A 17484-nucleotide genomic window follows, 5' to 3' on the forward strand; every position below is an offset into this window, starting at 1 on the left:
GCAGACTGTGTACAAATACAGAATGCTGTTGTTTGTGGCAAACCTGGCCTGTGGTCCCATTCATGTTTCTTGGCCCTGCATCACCATCACATGCAACTTACCCCCAGAGGTTGGTAGTATATTATCTATACTAAAGTAAAAACTGTTTAGAAACAGTTTTCAGAGTCCTAGATGTTGTTAGTGGTGCTGGTGGTGTTGTATGTATGGCGATGGAGTATGTATGAAGAGGTGTGATTTTGTGAGTGTTTCTTCAGCAAGGAAAAGAATCAGCAGAATTGTTAAGGCTGGGAACCACAGCTCATGCTTATAATCCCAGTAATTTGAAAGGCCAAGGTTGGGGGATTGCTTGAGTGAAGGAGTTAGAGACAACAGCTTGAGCAATATAGCTAGAACCCATCTCCACACAAATAATTAAAAATTAGCTAGGTGTGGTGGTGCATACCTGTGGTCTTAGCTACTAGAGAGGCTGAGTCAGGAGAATAGCTTACTTCAGGCTGGGCAACAGAGCAAGACAAAAGGAGGAAGGAAGAGGGAGTGAGCAAGGGAGGGAGGAAGAACTCACCACCAGTACTGGAACTTGATTGATTAATGCACCTCAGCTTCTCTGTGTTTTACTTACTAGAGATTAGTTTGAGGTTTTGTTTGGAAAAGACGTTTCCCTGCTAAAACTAAGATTTAAAGTCAATTTGGTAAATTGAAAACTTATGAAAATTTATTTATTATTTTAATGAAAACTATTTTATTGAAAGTATTTAATATCGAATACCAGCACTTTGAGGAAAGAGAGGAAAGGATCATAATTAATGGGGTGTATAATAGTTCAAGGCAAAAAAAAAAAAGAGCATGGACACAGATTACTTACAGATGCATTCTAAATGGTCTTTGAATTTTCGGTGACCTACCTAGTACGGACACATAATAAGTTTATGTTTTATTTATGAGCATAAGTCTAAGACAGTCTGTACTATGGCAATGGAAAGATGTATGAGATGGAAGTAGAACAATATTTTCTAAATCTGTTGTTTTGTTATCTAAAGATTATTTAAACATTCAATTTGTATTTTTTTCTGTCAAGTTTCCACGCAATTTTTAAAAGATTTTATTTTACTATGATTTTTTTTTTTTTTTGAGAAAGAGTCTCACTCTGTCGCCCAGGCTGCAGTGCAGTGGTGCGATCTCAGCTCACTGCAGCCTCCTACCACCACCCCGCCGCACAACCATCACCCCTGAGTTCAAGTGATTGTCCTGCCTCAGCCTCCAGAGTACCTGGGATTACAGGCACCTGGCACCATGCCCGGCTAATTTTTGTATTTTTAGTGGAGACAGGGTTTCGCCCTGTTGGCCAGGCTAGTGTCAAACTCCTGGGCTCAAGTGATCCACCTGCCTCAGACTCTCAAAGTGCTGGGATTACAAGCTTGAGCCACTGAGCCTGGCGAAGTTTCTATACAATTTTCAAATGTTATACTCAACTTTTGTGGAGAAACTTTCGTTGGCCAAAACAAAGTTCATGGACCAGTGATGGTCAGTGGAACACATTTGGAGTATGACTGGCATAATACAATACCTAAGAAATAATAAGTGCTTGATAAAAGTTAACAGTAGGTCTGGGTCAACCACTGAATCATCATCTTTGTGAAACCAATATTGAAATGGCATAGAAATTTCATGTAAATAATATTAAAATTGTTCTAAAATAATAGAAGCAATAAAAAAGTATACTTGTATACAAATAAGCATTAAACTTGCCTCATATTTCCCTTTGAAGATAATAAATGCCACAAAATAAAGAAAAAGGATGACAATATTAGTAGAAAATGCTATAGTCTCATACTGTAAGAAGCATTTTAAAAATTTAAATATCTTATATATGCAATCTTTGGAAAGTAGCTTATAATTAAATTCTGCTGAACCCAAGTTAAACCAAAGCTTCAAAAATAATGAAAGCCCCTAGTTATGCTTTCCAATCTACAACAAAATAGGAAATCAGTGACACATTTGCAAATAGAAATGATGGATGGTAAGAGTGGATAAAACAGGGAAAATATCTAAAAACTCAAATATAAACACACATACACAAATAACAACCATAAAATTAAATAAAGCATGAAAAAATAAAACTGTTAATGCATATATTGTATATCTTCATAAGATGCAGAAATAATAAAAGGGTTATAGAAACAAAATGAAAAAACAGAAACAGCTCAGTAATCTTAGTATTAATTGAAATATCAAAAACTAAATTCAAAAAGTAAATAATTTGAGTTTTTATAAAGAGTTCAAGTTTCTAGGAAAAGAAAAAATGTATGCTCAGTTTATTTATGAAAATCTTCAATGTGTGACTCTAAAGATTGAAGAAATTTACAGAAAAACAAAACTATCACTTTTGAAGAAAAATACTAAAATTAAAAATTCTAAAAAGAATCTAATGGAATACATATTAAAATAACCTGCTAAATACTTAATATATGGGCAAGAAAGAAAGGAAATATGGCTGAAAAAATTTTTAAAATATGTTATAAATGTTATAAATTTTTAAAAAATTTTTTTATTGCATTTTAGGTTTTGGGGTACATGTGAAGAACATGCAAGATTGTTGCATAGGTACACACATGGCAGTGTGGTTTGCTGCCTTCCTTCCCTTCACTTGTATCTGTCATTTCTCCCATGCTATCTCTTCCCACCTCCCCACCCCCCATCCCTCCCCCATTTGCCCCCAACGGACCCCAATGTGTAGTGCTCCCCTCCCTGTGTCCATGTGTTCTCATTGTTCAACACCTGCCTATGAGTGAGAACATGCAGTGTTTGATTTTCTGCTCTTGTGTCAGTTTACTGAGAATGATGTTTTCCATATATTATAAGTGGTCATATAAATGTGACTTAAAATAGTAGTATAAATTCTTTCTCCTACGTGAAAATATATAAGATTTCAAAAAGCATATTTTATGCATTAAATTTTGTTTGTTCACTTTCTCCAGGTGATAATTATATGCATACAAACACATATACAAACACATTTTTGAAAATTATTTCTTAACAGCACATGAGTTTAACATGTTATAATTCATAAAATGAGGAGTATATTTACTGCAGCTAGGATTACTCAGCTCAGCAGACCCAGTTTCTAGGGGGGCTGAGGAAGGAAAATTGGTGAGCCCAGAAGTTTGAGTCTAGCCCAGGCTGGACGTAGAGAGATCCTCAGCTCCAAAATACAAACTAACAAAAAATTACTCACTTCAGTCAAAAAAAAAAGTTAACAGATGTTTTAAAATGTATATACGTACATATATATGTATTCTGGAATACAAATTTTTCAATACATTAGCTATTAAAAAAGGGATCCATACATATTTATACCTTGGACTCTGGAAATACTTTTCTAGGAATCATTTCTAGGAAAATTATATGAAAAAAGATGTGCTTTAATACAAAATTTTAAAATGATTGTCTGACTGGGTGCAGTGACTCATGCCTGTAACTTCAGTAGTTTGAGAAGCCAAGGTGGGCAGATCATTTGAGCTCAGGAGTTTAAGACCAGCCCAGGCAACATGGTAAAACCCCATCTCTGCAAAAATTAAAAAAAAAAAAAATTAGCTGGGTGTGGCAGCACAGGACTGTAATCCCAGTTACCTGGGAGGCTGAGGTGGGAGGATCACTTGAGCTTGAGAGAATGGTTGAGGCTACAGTGAGCCAAGATCACACCACTGCACTCCAGCCAGGGCAACAGAGTGAGACTGTCTCAAAAAAATGAATAAATAAAATAAAATATAAAATAAAATAAGTGGATTAAGTGGATTATTTGAGCATTTCTTATTTACATTTTAATTTTGTTATGATGTTTTGTGGTCTGACACATTGCATACATATTGTCAACATATTAAAAATAGACATTAAAAATAGACAAAAAATATGACATCATTCACAATCTTATCATCCAGGTATATACACTGTTCACTTTCTCCAGATAATTATTTGTTTATGTAATTGTGATAATTATATACATCATAACACATATGAAAACACGTTTAAAAAATTATTTCTTAACATCACATGAGTTAAACATAATTCATAAAATTAAAATTTAAATAAGTAAACAGTAATAAACTGAACATTATAAAATTCATTAACCTACAATATTAAATTAGATTAATTTTCTATTTAACTGAAATTTGTATGCAGTCTCACATTGTTTAAATTATAACTAAGATACTTGATTATAATAAATACTGGGAGAAACATTTTATGATTAAGGGGAAAGATCAGAAATGTGGTTGAAAATATAGTAGAAATGATTCCTTTTATAAATTAATGCAAGAAAGTAGAACTGTAAAAAAATTATTAGTAAATCAGACAGAAAATCAAACACTGCATGTTCTCACTCATAGGAGGGTGATGAACAATGAGAACACATGGACACAGGGAGGGGAGCATCACACACTGAGGTCTGTTGGGGGGGAACTAGGGGAGGGACAGTGGGGAGTGGGGAGTTGGGGAGGGATAATATAGGGAGAAATGCCAAATACAGGTGATGGAGAGGAAGGCAGCAAACCACATTGCCATGTGTGTACCTATGCAACAGTCCTGCATGTTCTTCACATGTACCCCAAAACCTAAAAACGCAATAAAAAAAATACTGGTTGAAATTTAAGCAAATGAACAAGAAAAAAAAAAAGAAATATAAAGAAACATGTATCAAAGTTAAAACTTTTAAAATAAATCTCAAAATCATTTTTTAAAAAGTTTCTTGTTTTTTGACGACTGTCTTATTTATCTATTTCTGTGGAACAAATAACCCCAGAACTTAGACCCTAAAATAACAAACATTTATTATGTCGTAGTTTCTTTGCATGAGAAATCTGAGTGTGACTTTTCTTGGCCCTCCTGTTCAGGATCTCACAGGCTGCAGTCAAGGTGTCAGCCAGGACTGCAGTCAGCTCAAGCTTAACCAGCGAGGATTAGCTTCCAAGCTCACTCATGCATTTGTTGGCAAGATTCCATTTTAGGTTGTTGGAACAAAGGCCTCAAATCCTTGCTGGCTGTCCTAGTTCTTTACAGCATGTACCTCTCCTTAAGGCAGGAAATAAATGGCAGCTTGGTTCAGCACAGCAAGCAAGCGATAACCAGAGAAACAGAATGTGTAAGAAAATGCTAGCAAGATGAGAGCCATGGTGTTTTTGTAACCTAGTAAGTCACATACAATCACTTTTGCACTATTCTGTTCCTGAGAAGTGGGTCACTAGATGTAGCTCACACTTAAGGAGTGGAGATTATCCATCTTGCTTGAATACCAGGAGAGGGATCACTCAAGACTGTCTTAGAACCTGTGCACCACTGTGACACGTTTAGTGAGAGTATGGTATGTGATAATGCCACTCAAAATTCCGAACAGTTTTTGGTTGGACAGTCTCATGAATGACAGAGATGGTAAACTGATAAAACTTTCAGGATACCCATCTGAAAATAAATATTAAACACCATGTTTTATTTTAATCTGACTGAAACTGTCTATTGTTAGGTCTTTAAAGAAATGTGAATGCATATGCACAAATATGTACTTAGAGTAATGGCCATCACAATGTGGTTAAGAGTAACAAGAGGAATGATTTTGAATTTTTACATTACGGATTGGTTAAATGGTGCATACTTAGCTTTGCTATTTTAAGTGATGGTTAGAATAATTTCTGTTGATATAAGATAGATAAAAACAAATGACAGAGTAATGAAATAATATATGAACCTCTTTTCATTACTATCTGTGTAGCCTATCCCTCTATCTATCTATGCATTTATCTATTTATCTATCTATCTATCTATCTATCTATCTATCTATCTATCTATCTATCTAATGTTTATCTACAGGTTCTGGGATGGCAGTTGCTTTTTATTAACTTTAGTTTTTACTTAACTGACATTAATACAATCAAAATTAAATTTACTTTAATGAGAAACAGGTAACATCTATTTTATTTTAAAGAAGTTATAGATTTGAAACATAAAAAGTAGAAGCAAATACATTTGCTTTTCAAAATAGCTGCAAAAGAGAGAATAATAAAAAGGAAGGAAAGAATGTAAGAATAAAGGCAAGAAAAAGGAAAAATGAAAGGAAGATGGAAAAAGAGGAAGAAGGGATGGCAGAATAGGAGGAGGGAGCATGGAGAAAGAAAAGAAAGAGAGAAAGATTATATTACCATATTTAACTCTCTATTCTACTTTACTGTGGTGAATTTAATTTAGCTTGATTTGTTCAGAAGTTACTGTGTGCCCATTTTCTATCACTGCATAAACCCTCATATATGTTGAATGATAGATTGAATATTTTATTACTTTCTTTTTAGACAAAAACTTTGGAAGACATAAAGCAGAAATCTATTTTACATGTTAACAGAATGAAAAGATCTTTATTTTTTCAAGTATTTGTGTGCATGTTGGAGGGATATATTCTCTAAAAAATGATGTATTACATTCATTCTCTAAAGGGATGCAAATAATTAAAAGTTCTGGTAACTACTGACTTATTGGACAATGTAACAATTTTGTACACTCGATGGAAGTCTTTGTTTCCTATGAAAATATTGTGTTGCTTAATTATGTGGAAGTTCCTGAAGACAGAAAATCATGCATGTGTCATTTAATCAGTATCACAGTATAAGCAAAGTTGAGAAATACTGGTTTGGAGACAGGAGGTCTCTGTTCCTCTTCCAGATGTAAGGCTGTCTAAGGACATAGCTTTAACATTTGAGTATCAATTGGAAATGGAGTGAATCATGACTACCTCTCAGAGTTACTGTTGTTAAAATTTAGTGAAACCGTATATAGAAAAAAACAATAAATAGTAAGCAAATAATTCAGATTGTTACTAGGTAATTCCATCATTTATGTACAGTCAGCAAGTACTCTACTAGAATTATAGAAATGCTCAGTAAACTTATCAGCATAGTTATTTTGAAAACATGTCAACCTGCAGTGTTTGATTTTCTGCTCTTATGTACCCCAAAACCTAAAATGCAATAAAAAAACACTGTGAGACAGTTTTCAACCCATGAGATTCAAAAAATAATAAAATGATTAACATAAAAAAAACCCATGTCAAATTTAATTAAGACTTTAACATTTTACAGATGTTTGAACCAGTTTTTGAACATAAATTAAAGAAAGAGTACATAATTTTAATTAACTAAATTGACTACTAAATGGCCAGGAATGTGTGAACATATCTGTGAACAGAAGTTTCTTTATAAAAGAATCCATTGCAACCATAAAGCCAAACAATATTTGTACGAGCATATTGTAAAATCAGTGAAAATATGTTATTTAAAAATGTTGGCATGACATTAGTCTCTAAAGTCACATATTGACGCAATGGAATTCATTGAAGTTTTTAGCAGATAATTGTTATGCAAAAAAAAGTGAACTGCATTTAAAATTGAGTTCAGCTCTTTTCTCAGGAAAAAAATCCTCATATAATTTCTATCTACTTCCATTTTTATGTGCAAAATAAAAGAACATGACAACATGATTGATGAAATTTCATTCAACTTTACATTCAAAAAAATCTATATATTTGAACCAAAGATGAATTACAGATCTCTCAGAAATTATGCTATAAGGTAAAATTCCATAAAAATTGTTCTCTCAATAGAACCAATGTCAAGATATTATGATATAGCATTTTCAAACATTTTATTTATGAAATATATTTTAAGCCAAAAATAAATAAAGTATTGCAATTCAGTCATTTTAGTTTTTATAGTTTATCAAATTTTAATAGTTCACATATTAAAAAGAAGCAGCATTTTCTTAAGCATGGAATCATATGGGTAATTTATAATTTATTTTACTTAATAAATATTAAATCTTGACATCATGATATCATTTTTATGCCCAATGCAGAATCTTAATGTACATCTGAGAATATGTTTATTATGACACCAAAAATAAGTATATTTGAGTTTAACATTTAATCTTAGAGCTATGAGAGACATTCATATGAGGAGCAAGTACTTTTTTCTTGCTGATGCAATATTCTCTTTTAGAATACAGTTGGCCTTTCGTGTTTGTGGATTCTCCATATGTGGATTTAACCAACCACTAATCAACACTGCAGACTCCAAAAATTGGTGGAGAAGAAAGGGATCAAGGACTGAAAAACTGCCTGCTGGGTATGAAGTTTATTATTTGGCTGATGGGTTCAACAGAAGTCCAAACCGCAGCACTGCATAAAATATTCATGTAACAAATCCATACATAAATTCCCTGAATCTAAAAATGCATGTATATGTTCAAAAAATTGTTTCTGTACTATGTACAGATTTTTTCTTAACAACTACGGACTTAGCATTTACCTTGTATTGGGTATTGTAAGTAATCTAGAAATGATTTAATATATAAAGAAGGATATGCATAGTTTATATGCAAATATGATGCCATTTTATATTAGGAACTAGAGTATCTGCAGATTTGGGTGTGTACAGAATGTCCTGGTAACAATTCCCCATAGGTACAAAGGAGGATTGCAGTTCTAAGAATTTAATCAGAGCTGGATTATCTGCTCCTTATAAATATAGTTTATAATATATGTATTTATTTTAGACAGAGTCTTGCTCTGTCGCCCAGGCTGGAGTCCAGTGGCATGATCTTGCCTCACTGTAACCTCTGCCTCCCGGGTTCAAGCAATTCCTTGCCTCAGCCTCCTGAGTAGCTGAAATTACAGGCATGCGTCACCAAACCTGGCTAATTTTTGTATTTTTAATAGAGATGGGGTTTCACCATCTTGGCCAGGCTGGTCTTGAACTCCTGACCTTGTGATCCATCCACCTCAGCCTCCCAAAGTGCTGGGATTATATGCGTGAGCCACTATGCCTGGCCATACTTATAATTTTTATTCTTTGGATTAGAACAGCAGTGAACATCCTTTTTTTAATATGGAAAAAAGTAGACTCTAGAATGCTTACTTGGTTGAATGAATAAACAAATAAAGTATAACTCAGTTATTTGAATCTTCATTATTATCGTGCTTACTGTCGGTTTATGTACAGATATAAAGTCATTTTGCATCATAGTGATGCCTTAGATAGAACAGACATCTCTTATAGTCATCTCTCTAATGCTCAATATTTTTGAATCTTTTACACTCTATTAATTTATCCCTCTGTTCATAAGTTTAGTCCATTTATGTCTATTATTTGTATTTATAAATTGAAAATATAATAAATTTTGTTTGCTTAACAAGATATCCACAACTCCATTAACCTCAAAACCCTGCTTTACAGAACCTTATCATCACATTTTATTTTTTCTAGTGTTTAAAAATAAATAGGCTGGGCACAGTGACTCATGCCTATAATCCTAGCACTTTGAGAGGCTGAGGTGGTCAGATGACTTGAGATCAGGAGTGGAGACCAGCCTCCCCAACAGGGTTAAAATCTGTCTCTACCAAAAATTAAAAAATTAGCTGGGTGTGGTGTCATGCACCTGTAGCGTCAGCTAAAGAGAGTGAGGCAGGAGAATACCTTGAACCCAGGAGGCAGAGGTTGTGGTGAGCTGAGATCACACCACTTGCACTACAGCCTGGGCAAGAGAGCGAGACGCCATCTCACAATAAATAAATAAATAATAAAAATTAGTTACTTAATAAATGTTTGGGGAAATTTTTCCTATAATTTTAGAAAAATTACGTATATATTACTTTAATCAGCAAAAAAACCCCACTGTTTTTGTAAAGATTGCATACTTTTAAAATTTGTATTTCAAAACTTTCAGAAAATATGAACTAAATGTACAGTTCTGAATTTCAGTGGCTCTTTTTTCAATGGCTTGGCTAACCCTTTGCTCTAAAACATCTGTATCTATTTTCAGTCTTTTTATTGTCTCTCCTTTTCTTTATGTCTCAACTATTATTTCAGTTTTTTGTCTCTTTCTATTTATTTTCATGTTTTTACTTTTCTTTTGGATGACTTAAGTGTATCATTATAATTGAATACTCATTGCTTATTGCCAGTGAATGATAATAGCTTTGTGTTACCGCTCTTCAAAAATAGTGGGTTTTAGGATACATTTTGTCTTAATCTGTGATAAAAATTGTACCATATTAAAGCTGTATCTCAATTGTGAACCTCAAATCATTTGTATTATCAGCTCATGCTGAGTTCTTATATTGTGGCAACTCCATATATCTTCACAAATGTGAGATTATTTTCCTTGTTCCTTTTTATGGCAATGCGAATTTTCTTAAATTTAAAGCTATAATAAAGAAGTTGGTTGAAGCCCTTAATGTCTTTTTATCTTCACCTCTAGGATCAAGATCAGCTATATTAAAGATTGATGTAGTCTTTATGAAAATATGCCTCATTAGTTGGCTGCAAGAAAGTCATCCAGCCTACAAAAGGAAAAAGGTATGTTCTAGCTTAATATGTGTTTAAATAAGAAAAATTTTCCCATAGCTACCTCTTAAACATTTATCACTAAAAGCCCTTCACTCTTGAGATGCAATTATGTTGAAGTGCTCTAAGTGGTGAGCTATATGATAATGGGATTTGAAGGAAATTTTTGTCTAGCATGTAGAAGAGTAAAACAAAGCCAGTTGAGAAGGGACTATGTTTAAGGAAATATTTCCTTATCATGAGAAATAAACACTGTCAAGTACTCCCTACTTTTATGACAACCTAAGACATTAATGCTTGTGAAAGCAGTTTACAAATTTTTGAACCTATGCAAAATTGTACCATTTTTATCTAAAACATAGTGTAGAAATGGTTTGCATAGACTTGGAGGTCCTATTATCAAATTAATAGCTGCCGGGAAGAGCAGTTAAATGAGAGTGGTTGGGGGAAATTAACTTTTCTTAAAGAATATCTGAGAACAAACAAGAGTAGACACAACTATGAATGAGTCTTGACGCAGATAATCATATTTAAATTTCATTCTAAGAGGCACTGCTACCCTTTGCCCTTGATAGAACTTTTGTGTCATGCTGCTTATAAGTATAATTAAAGCAATTAATGTGCCGTATTCTTAATAAATCACTATCTTTCTATAGTACATTTACAAACTACTGGGATATGTCTTATGCCATAGGTTTTTGAAATGTGTTTTATGCGTATAGAAAAACTAATTAGATACGACTCCTCCTACTGGACTGTTGGGAGCCCAATACATAGGCATAGGGCTTAGAAATAATGATTTAGTTTTCAAAGAAAAGTGGAAAGTGGAGACATTTTATATCCCTGCATTTTTTATTCACACCTTTCACTTTTGAGTAATATTTTTCTATATTAGAACTTCTTGAACAAACAAATGCACCCTATTCCATATTTAAGAATCATTTGTGGTTCTGAGAGATTATTTTTAGTTACTGCTGTTTGGGGGTATTAATCTACAGTAGCACATTAAAGCAAGTTGCATAAAGAAATGACACCATGCTGATACATCAACAACAGCTATGTTCAATGGGCAGACAATTTCAAGGCTTAAGAGAAAGGAAAGTGAATGAAAGGCACAGAAAGCTGGCACGCAGGGCTGCACAATAGAATGCATGTGTATCTCAGTGTTGCTGGATGTAATATCCCAGAAATAGCCTAAAATCTAGAACTTTATGTGAAATACTGTTTTCTTTTGTTTTGTTTTGAAAAGAGTATCTGACCCAAGCAAAGCATGTCTGCAATTCATATGTGCTTTGTCAGATCTAATCTTTTTTAGACCAAATGTATTCTATCAGAACTTTATTAGTTTGCATGTAATGAATAAAGTTAGTAGTTATTAATTAATAGTCTTTTTTTCATATGAAGAGAATCTTCATTTAGGTAGTTGATGATATTAAGTAGTTCCATATAATTTGTTTCCTTTCATCTGTTTTACTCTGACATTCCTAGACAGTGACTCCCACCTTACGGGCCAAAATAAGCACTGTGAAAGAAAATCGAAACTATGGATCCAAACTCACTATGCCAAAGGGAAAGTTAAGCTTGGGAACTGAGTCACGCAATTTTCTTTTGTTTTGTTTTTGTTCCCAAACAGAGCTGTCATTTCCTTTTGTTCCCAAACAGAGCTGTCATTTAACAACATTTGTGTTGTTAGCCTCATGTGTGTCATACCCTCATCCATAAGCCAGGTTCCCACAATCACAGAAGGCCACATGTCTCCCTTGATTGCCTCCCTCACAGATTGCTCACAGTGAAATCCACTGTGAGCCCCTAAATCTTTCAGGATACATATCCTACCTATAAACTAGCCTGAAACTGAGTTCTGTTGAATCTCACCCTGATGATGTCAATTACTAGCTTACCTTCATAGCTACAGGACAAGGACAAGACCAGAAATCATCCTTGCACCTACACTGAGAGGAATGCATGATTGACTTTTCTCTACTCCCTTTTCACATCTTTATCTTATGTAAAATGTAGATGTACTGAGTACAGACAAATGCATAATTAACTTTTTCCTCTGTTCCCTCTTTTCACATGTAAAATGTGGATGTAAGGAGCCCTAATCAGAAACTCACAACAATGTAACAATTTGCCTCACTGCCTACCTTTCCTTCTTTTTTGGCCTCCTGCTTACTCTTTCCCCTTTAAATATGTAAGTTCCCCAACTCTTCGAAAGAAGCACAGGTCACAGAAGCTCCTGTGACTTGTGTTTTCCGGGGTGCATCTTCAATCTGTGACTAAACAAACCTCTTACATTCAAGGCATCTGGCTTGGTCACTTTTTGGTTAACAATCCTAATGCTTCATCCATTACATTCGTGTTCCAGACTATCCTCTTAGATTTCAATCAGCCTAGTTGTGCTGACTCTTCACATTGACTTAGATGTTGCATTGGTCCATTTTCATGCTGCTAATAAAGAATACCCAAGACTTGGATAATTTATAATGAAAAAGAGGTTTAATTGGCTCACAGTTCTATATGGCTGGGGAGGCCTCAAAATAATGGCAGGTGAAAGAGGATCAAAGGCATGTCTTACATGGTCGCAGGCAAGAGTGTGTGAGCAGGGGAATGGCCCTTTTATAAAACTACCAGGTCTCGTGAGACTCATTCACTATTATGAGAACAGCACAGGGGAAACTTGCCCCCATGATTCAATTCCCTCCCATCAGGTCCCTCCCATGACAAGTGAGGATTATAACAATTTAAGGTGAGATTTGGGTGGGAACACAGAGCCAAACCATATCAGTTGCCAATGAAATACATTTGAATTTATGGTTTATTAAAAGGCTTTTACACACCAGCAATCATGGACACACATTCACCACACACACATTCAGTAGTAAGAGGGGAGGTAACAAACCATAGCAAGTAGCATGGGAGACCAGCACACTGAGTGATGAGCGAGGCAGCTCTGGATTTCCCGTGACATGCTGACAGGGTTTGGGGAGGGGGTTGACTGCTCTTTCGAAGAAGAGTTTTCTGTGGCATCTGTGGAGAGAGGGCCTCAGAGTTTTCATGAACAGAGCTTCTGCAGGCATCTTGGCCATGATTGGTTTCCGTGATGTGTTATGGCCCTCTGTAGGAATGTCCAGGGTGATTATCTAAGCTACCTTTTAGCTTCACTTTCTGACTTGATCTCAGGGATGCCTGGGCACAGCAGGCATTGTCATCACCTCAGTTAGTGATTCATACGTTTTTCACTTTGAGTGGTCAGCAGTTCCACTGTGGGCTGAGTCACTTGTCTTAGGTGACTCCATTTTGATACATTTAGGATCACAAAACTTTAATACATAGCACAAACGAAAAGTCAGAGGAAGGTAAGATTTTAACACTTCTCTGTTGAGAAAATTGATAGATACCACATGACATGTCTGCTTTTGTCTAACAGGGCAGAACTTGTCACATGGCCATTTGATAGGCAAGATGGAAGTGGGAGTGTTATCTTATTTTAGGTGACTATCAGCCCAGATAAAAGTAAAGCATTTTATCATAGAAGAAGAAGAGGAACTATATAATATCATGAACAACTATGAACACTCAGCAGCAGAATCATTTAAAGACTAAAGACAGGAAGTTGCAGAGCCTGATTGGCTTGAATAAAATTTTCTTTCTTTGTTTTACTAACCATGCGACTTTAGGCAAGTCATATTAGCATATAAGCATTAGCTGCCTCATCTTTAAAAAATTGATATTAAGGTATTTACTCATATGCTTATCATAAATAAGATGGGGAAAAAATTCTTAGAATGATGCCCATCACATAGTAAGTGTTAGAAGATATTAGCTATTATTTAACAATATTGACACAGAATAGTGAAAGAGAAGCTCTTTCAAGACAGCAGGAAAAAACATCTGATAGGAGTCTAAGAATGACCTTAATCCACAAATTTGGAGAGAGATAGTCTTAAATAGGCCATGCATAATTTATGGTGCACCAACTTTCCTAGGAATTTAGGACTGCTTAAAAGAACAAACATGTTTAATACCTTAAAGGAACTTAAAGTGTAACAAATTCAAGGTAAGAAGAAAATAATACTGAAAAACTCTATGTGAGTAGAGTTTATAAATTTCCTTGTTCTATAAATTATGACACTAAGGCAGAGTGTGCTTAAATAATCTTCCCAAGGTCACCTGGCTAGGAAATGTTGAAGTGAGGGTACCAAGTCAGACAGTCTGAATTTCTAAAAGCATAACGTTAGCTACAAAACCAATTCAAAGGGAAGAATATCATTCAATAGACATGGAAGTCCAATTAGAGGTCTGGCAGCTTTCTCTATCATTGACTTTCACAAGGATATGCAGAAGAAAGAGCAGGTATGTTAAGTATCAGAACTATCTGCAGGCCTACTGGTGCTAGGGTGACAGAAATACAGAATGTTGCTCTTTTTAGGGCTTTAGTTTTCTTCAAAAAATATACCTTACTTTGAAGGCTGTCTTAGTTTTATATTATTTTTTTGAGGGAAGAAAGCAGTAGCAAAATTACTAGGAACGCTTAAAACTTTTAGACTTCCTGGTCAATTATTTTTGCAAAAAAGTGTTTAAAGAGAATCCTTTTTTTTTTTTTTTTGTGGTCTGGGATGGTGGCTTGCTCAGTTGCCCAGGCTGGAGTACAATGGTGTGATCTCAGCTCACTGCAACCTCTGCCTCCCACCTCTCAGGTTCAAGTGATTCTTCTGCCTCAGCCTCCTGAGTAGCTGGGATTACAGGCACTTGCCACCACAGCTGGATAATGTTTGTATTTTTAATAGAGATAGGGGAGTGGGCATGATGGCTCATGCCTGTAATAAAGATAGGGTTTCACCATTGGTCAGGCTGATCTCTAACTCCTAACCTTGTGATCCACCCACCTCAGCTCGGATTACAGATGTGGGCCACCATGCCCGGCTGAGAATTCAATTCTTTTTTTTGAGACGGAGTCTTATCTTACTCTGTCACCAGGAGCCAGGCTGGAGTGTAGTGGTGGGACCTCATCTCACTGCAACCTCTTCCTCCCGGGTTCAAGCAATTCTCCTGCCTCAGCCTCTCGAGTAGCTGGGACTACAGGCTTATGCCACCATGCCCAGCTAATTTTTTTGTATTTTTAGTAGAGATGGGGTTTCACCATATTGGCCAGGATGGTCTCAATCTCTAGACCTCATGATCCGCCTGCCTCAGCCTCCCAAAGTGCTGGGATTACAGGCATGAGGCATGGTGCCTGACCAAGAATTCAATTCTTATATGTCAAATGAAAAGACAATTCAGGCTTAAATGAACATAATCTAGGAATGACCCTTACATGGTTGTGAATATTACTCAAATATTGCTGCCTCAAAGACATCATGTTCTGACGTGAATAGCATATTTATTTGTCTTACACATTAACAACTTTAAAAAAAATTTAATTGCATTTTAGGTTTTGGGGTACATGTGAAGAACATGCAAGATTGTTGCATAGGTACACACGTGGCAGTGTGATTTGCTGCCTTCCTCCCCATCACCTATATCTGGCATTTCTCCCCATGCTATCTCTCCCAAGCTCCTCACCCCACGCTGTCCCTCCCCTATTTCCCCCCAAAAGACCCCAGTGTCTCCTCTTCCTGTGTCCATGTGTTGTTCTCATTTTCAACACCCGCCTATGAGTGAGAACATGCGGTGTTTGATTTTCTGCTCTTGTGTCAGTTTGCTGAGAATGATGATTTCCAGGTTCTAAGAACTTTATTCATAACATGTAGAAGGTTGTTTCTTTTTTTGTTTTCTCTTGTGGCAAACCCTAAAGCTGTGTGCGTATCTACTAAAGATGTAGACAAGATTGAAACTAATTTAGCTTTATCTCCATAGGCATTTGAAAGAGAGACTCCATCAGTCAAAACATTACATTCTTTCCACTTTGTTCAAGCCACGATGCTTATAATAAACCTACCCTCCAGCTATTTTCCATGTTCTTACTTTACCCACTGTTACTGATTATATATAATGGCATGCTGATGCCTATATTTAACCTTGCACAGTTCATTGTGAAAATTAGTCATTATGGAACAGATCACATCTTATCTTTGTACGTTTAAAGCTTGCTGAGCAAAGACAGCAGGCTAGTCCTAAATGTTATGTGACAAGAAAAGCATGGTTTAAAGCAATAAAATTCCATTATGTTTAATATAAGAAGAAAAAATAAGGATGCCTGAGCAAGGTGTAATGTGCCTTTTTGTAAAATTGTCAAAATCCTTGTCATTTTTTTTTTCTTAGAATTACAAAAGAATTGTTGTGGCTTAGTTCTTTTAACAGAAGCTTTGATTGCAAGCTTTGGTTTGCAAGCAATTGCTCTTTAAATAGGGAAGAGAAGAAATAGCATTGGGAAATTATGAAAGAAGAGTATGAAATAGAAAAGGAAAACTGATACTAATTTGTAAAAGTATTCCACCATTTTGTTTTCTTTTTAGTGAGTAGCAAAGATGTGATGGAAATATCATGATAAAAGAGAACACATATTTTACGTAAATAAATGTATTCCCTCCACATAAAGAAAAATAGATGTGGTCATTACTTGGATCTATAAATGTGGTAAGGCTATAGTATCTATTTATTCATTCAAATACTAATCTAGGTCTTGGGTTGAGTATTTTTAAAATATGGTTATCTTCCACAATCAGTTGACTTAAAGAAAGGAGATTGTCTGGATAATATGTGTGGGTCTCATTCAATTGGTTAAAGGCCTGGAGAACAAAATGTAGGTTCCCTGAGAAAGAAGAATTTCTGCAATATCAGCTGACTTCGAGTATCCAGACTGCTGTAGTAATCTACAGATTTTGGACTTGCCCCCCCTTCATGAGATTAACAAAATCTCTCTCTCTCTCTCTCTCTCTCTCTCTCTTTCTCTCTCTCTCTATATATATATATATACATATATACGCATACACACACATATATGCATATATGACATATACACACACATCCATACATACTCATGTATATAAATATATGTGTATTATATATATATATATATATATAGAGAGAGAGAGAGAGACATTATTATGCCAGCCCACACAAGGTATTTTGTGTATATATTATTATAATTATATTATAATTATAA

The sequence above is a fragment of the Saimiri boliviensis genome, chromosome 16, assembly GCF_048565385.1.
Source record: "Saimiri boliviensis isolate mSaiBol1 chromosome 16, mSaiBol1.pri, whole genome shotgun sequence".
NCBI classification, from domain to species: domain Eukaryota; kingdom Metazoa; phylum Chordata; class Mammalia; order Primates; family Cebidae; genus Saimiri; species Saimiri boliviensis.